The sequence below is a fragment of the Elephantulus edwardii genome, unplaced genomic scaffold (assembly GCF_000299155.1).
Source record: "Elephantulus edwardii isolate Elephantulus edwardi_28Jun2011 unplaced genomic scaffold, EleEdw1.0 scaffold00355, whole genome shotgun sequence".
NCBI lineage: Eukaryota > Metazoa > Chordata > Mammalia > Macroscelidea > Macroscelididae > Elephantulus > Elephantulus edwardii.
In genome coordinates, this window is record NW_006400105.1 from 66,266 (window position 1) to 71,281 (window position 5,016).

Sequence of the window (5,016 nt, forward strand, 5' to 3'; positions counted from 1 at the left end):
GAACACTCTGGCTGCACCTTCTTCAAGACATACTTATGTTTTCTCTTGGTTGTCTATGGAATGTTCAGTGCTCTTTTCCAACACCACAGTTCAAAGGCATCAATTCTTTTTCTGTCCTCCTTATTCATTGTCTAGCTCTTAGATGCATAGCAAGTAATCAGAAAGATTATGGCCTGAAATAGATGTACCTTAGTCCTCCAACTGACATCATTACTCCTCAATAATTTGGAGAGATACCCTAACTGCAGATTTTCTAAGTGCACTGCATCTCCTTATTTGTTGTTGTTGTTGATTGCCTTTGAGTAGAGTAGAACTCATAGTGACCCTATGAATAAAAGGCCCAAAGACTTTCTATAATTATCGGCATTTATCAAAGTTCATAGACTTTGCACAGGCATGTTGTCGCATTATTTACTGTTTCTGATGGCCTAGTGGAAAGAAGATGTGCTGCAATCCCAAAGGCACATGCTTCAAATCCACCAGCTGTCCCATGGGAGGATGGGCGCTCACCTCCAATGTGATTAACTGTCTCTGAAAACCCACCAGAGGGTCAACCATGGGTCAGTTCCAACTCGATGGTACACAGTAACAACTGGTAGCAGCACAACTATTGAGATAGCAAACTCTCTACCCAGAAACGCTCTAAGAGTCTTTTGGAATGAGTGGCAAGAGGAGTGGGTAGTGCATGGCTTGCTGTGTATCTGGAAGTTTATGCTGTGAAGGACAAGCTTCATTTGACAACTGACTGGCAGGCTTCTGAACATTTCTGGTTGGTAAGAATCATAGCAAGTTGTTTTGGTAAATCCTCTGCTTCCAGGCAGATTAAACTCTTCTCCATCCCATAGAAGCCAGGGATTCTGCCTATTTCTCAGGATGAAGGACTTGCTCAGAAATTTTTTATGCACCCTCCTACTTGTAGGTATTTCTCTGTTTCTTCCTAAAAGATTGAGAACTTAACCTCAGCCTTCTCTGTAGAGAATTATCCTTAGAAACTGAATCCTAAGCCTGTGGATTTCTCGGTCCCATTTTCTCTTGGATTTTTTAAGATGCGTCCTAGAACATTAAATCTGGAAGAGGTTATTATTTAATAAATAAAATACACTATGACTGTGCATGCGTGCATGCGCACGCACACACACACACACACACACACACACACACATACACACAACACACACAGAAAGAGAGACAGATAAAGAGACAGATAGACAGAGACAGAGAGAGAAATGCATTGTAAAGAGAGGTTCACAGAGGAAAAGTTCTCAACTCCAGGTGCATAAATACTAAGTGAATCAAATGCAAGTCAGGATCATTTTTCTGCTCAGGTAGACTTCCTGCTCTTCTTATCTTACTTTTAGGACCCCTCTGCAAGCACAATTTCAGTTTCGTTCTGAAGCATGAAGTGGATTCGACTCTATGGTAAACAAATGTTGCAACCATTCTAGAAGACAGTTTAGCGCTTCCTCAAAAAGTTGAACATAGAAATTCCATATGACCCAGCTATTCTACTACTTGGAATATACCCTGAGAATATGAGAACTGAGGCACAACCTGAGATTTGTACACCAATGTTCACCATCGCAAGAACATCGAAACAGCCCAAATGGCCAACCACAAACAAATGGATTGAGAAATTATGGTACATTCACACAATGGAATACTATGCAGCATGCAGAAGCAATGATTTTATAAATTATTCCCTAACTTGGGAAGGACTGGAGATCATTATGCTGAGTGAACTAACTCAGTCTCACAAGGATGAATATTGTATAAAACCACTATAGTAGAATAAGTATAAGGATCCAGGAGGCGTGGGAGAGGCTGGAAGCAGAGGGATGTGGATGTTCAGGGGGAAGAAGGGGTGATTAATCATTGGGTTGTACAATTTCGTGGGGGGTGAGGGAAATTGAAAGAATTTGTTCAAGTTTGTATTCAAATTTTGTAAATAAATTAGTAGAAAAAAGGGGGGATAAAAAGAACTCAAGCAACAGAGAGCTACTAAAACAAGATCAAAAGCTTCTCCTGGCCCAGGGAGTCAGACTTTTCCCTACTACCTCTGTCTTCCCCTGCCCTACCCAAGAGCAGAAGTTGTGACTCCGTCTCAGTGCTGCTAAGCCCAGTGTCAGAACTGCTTTACTCAGTCTTGTAATCCACATACTAGTAGGGAGGCAAAAGAAAAACTGTTTTGTGCCTCTAGTTTATGGCAGCACTCACACTCATTGTCTTGATCAGTATCTAACAACTGTCTCATCTCTCCAGCTCTCAGATAGTTTCCCCATCTTTTTCACTGACTCTTAATTTGTCTACCTCCTCACACACAGTATCTATCACCCTTTCACACTTCCATTCTCTTCTTCTCTTCCCTTGTCTCTCTCTCTCTCTCTCTCTCTCTCTCTCTCTCTCTCTCTCTCTCTCTCTCTCTCTCTCTCTCTCTCTCTCTCTCTCTCTCTCTCTCTCTCTCTCCCTCACTCATGCTCGCACTCTCTCCCCCCCACCCAATGCATTTATTTATTGTTTTTGTGTGCTATTGAGTTGATTGAAAGTTATAGTTGCCCTTTAGAACAGTGTAGAACTACTCCATGGGGTTTCTTTGGCTATAATCTTTATGGTAGAAAACTACCAGATCTTTTATCCTATGGAGTTTATGATTTGAACCATAAATTTTTCAGTCAATAGCCAAGTGCTTAATCAACTGTATTAATCTCTCCTAATTATCTCAGTTTCTTTGTCTTCTTGTTCTGTTTTATTGTGACTTCCTGTATTTCTCACACTATTTCTTTTTCTTCACATCTTTCCCTGTTTCTTCCACTTTCTCTAATAATTCCTTTCTTGATTGGTCCCTGGCTCTTATACCTTCTCTCAGAGTCTCTCTCTCTAACTCTCCTATGTAGACTAAAGATCTTCATCATTTTACCCTTCCTTGAGAGTTAGTAGTAGCATCAGGTATAGGCTAAGGCGACACTTTCTTTCTTTCTTTTTTTTTTTAGGTGACACTTTCATAACACCAGACTCATGTCTGGCAGCTGAGGCGAACAAAGGGAAGGTGCTGTGCTTGAGAAATCCCTCCTCCTACTTACTACTCCAGAGGCCAGCCCCTTTCTAATCCAGACTCTAAGAATATCAAGACTGCTGAGATGAAAGCATGGTCCTGCCACCCCACAGACCCTGGGGCCCTGTAAGTTGGTGCCATCAACCTCCCACTTTACAACTGGCCAAGTCCTCTAACAGCATCTGGTTCACTTCTCATTCAAAACCTCTGAGGAAAGTAGAACAGGAGATTTTCTGATTAATATATAAGGATTTCCAAAATAACTTGCCTCTGGAAACACTATGAACTTGGAGAAACGATGAAAGTTATACAATTGTTCAGGTCTTTCGTTCATAGAGTTGCTATGAGTCGTCTACAACTGGATGGCACTTAACAACAACAACAAGTTCAAAGAAGGAAGCCCTTGGCTCTCTGCTCCTCCTTGATTGCCCTCTCTTCTCTCGTGCAGCCTCAGCCAAATCCCTGAGACACGATGATGAAGGTCAGAATAAACGGATTTGGCCACATCAGGCACCTGGTCACCAGGGCTGCTTTTAACTCTAACAAAGTGGATGTTGTTGCTATCAATGACCCCTTCATTGACCTCAACTTCATGGTCTGTATGTTCCAATATGATTCCACCCATAGCAAGTTCAACGACACTGTCAAGACTGAGAATGAGAAGCTGGTCATCAATGGGGAAACCATTACTATCTTCCAGGAGCGAGATACCTCCAACTTCAAGTGGGGTGACGCTGGTCCTGAGTATATTGTGGATTCTACTGGTGTCTTCACAACATTGGAGAAAGCTGGGGCTCACTTAAAGGATGGTGCTGAATGGGTAATCATCTCTTTTCCTTCTGCCAATTCCCCCATGTTTGTGATGGGCGTGAACCATGAAAAGTCTGACAACTCTCTCAAGGTTGTCAGCAATGCCTCCTGCACCACCAACTGCTTGGCTCCCCTGGCCAAGGTAATCCGTGACAACGTTGGCATTGTAGAGGGACTTATGACCACAGTCCATGCCATCACTGCTACCCAGAAGACTGTGGATGGTCCCTCTGGAAAGCTGTGGCATGATGGCTGTGGAGTTGCCCAGAACATCACCCCTGCATCTACTGGCGCTGCCAAGGCCATGGGCAAGGTCATCCCTGAACTGAATGGTAAACTTACAGGCATGGGTTTCCGTGTCCCCACCCCCAATGTGTCAGTTGTGGAGCTGACCTGCTGTCTAGAAAAAGCTGCCAAATATGATGACATCAAGAAAGTAGTAAAGCAGGCATCAGAGGGGCCCCTCAAGGGCCCTGGGATACACTAAAGATCAGGTCTCCTTTTACTTAATAGTGACACTCACTCTTCCACCTTTGATGCTGGGGCTGGCATTTCCCTGAACAACCACTTTGTCAAACTTATTTCCTAGTATGACAATTAATTTGGCTACAGCAACTGAGGTGTTGGCCTGTTGGTTCACATAGCCTCCAAAGAATAAGAGCCACCAGCCCCAGAAAGAAAACTAGAAGAGAGAGAGAGACCCTCATATGTTGGGGAGTCCTTGCCCCAAACCTATCCTCCCACTGAGAACCTCACATCCTTGACAGAGTTTCCATCTGATCCCCCCGAGAAAGGAGAGGTGCTTGGAGAGCCCATCTTGTCATATAGCATCAATAAAGTACACTGTACTCAACCAAAAAAAAAGGAGGGAGGAGGAGGAAGCCCTTGTGATATAATCAATGAACCCAAAGGTAGAGTCTCTCTGGTAACGAAATTCCACTAATTGCTTAACAGGAGAAAGATCAGCAATTTCCTCTAGTGAAGTTTGCAGCTTCTGAAAACCAGCTGGAGGATCAGCTGTGAGTCTCAACTTAATGACAATGAAGTAATTTTGGAGTGGTTTGTTTTTTCTAATTCCTTTTTTTAATTTTTTTGTTTGAGTAGACAGTTACAAACCATTCTACATACATTCTACATACATGCATTCTACAAACATT

General features: G+C 42.8%; 1 pseudogene; it reads left to right on the forward strand.

The window, feature by feature from the left end:
- The first annotated feature begins 3,521 nt into the window (after window positions 1-3,521).
- On the forward strand, window positions 3,522-4,478 carry LOC102871483 (annotated as a pseudogene).
- The last annotated feature ends 538 nt before the right edge of the window (window positions 4,479-5,016 follow it).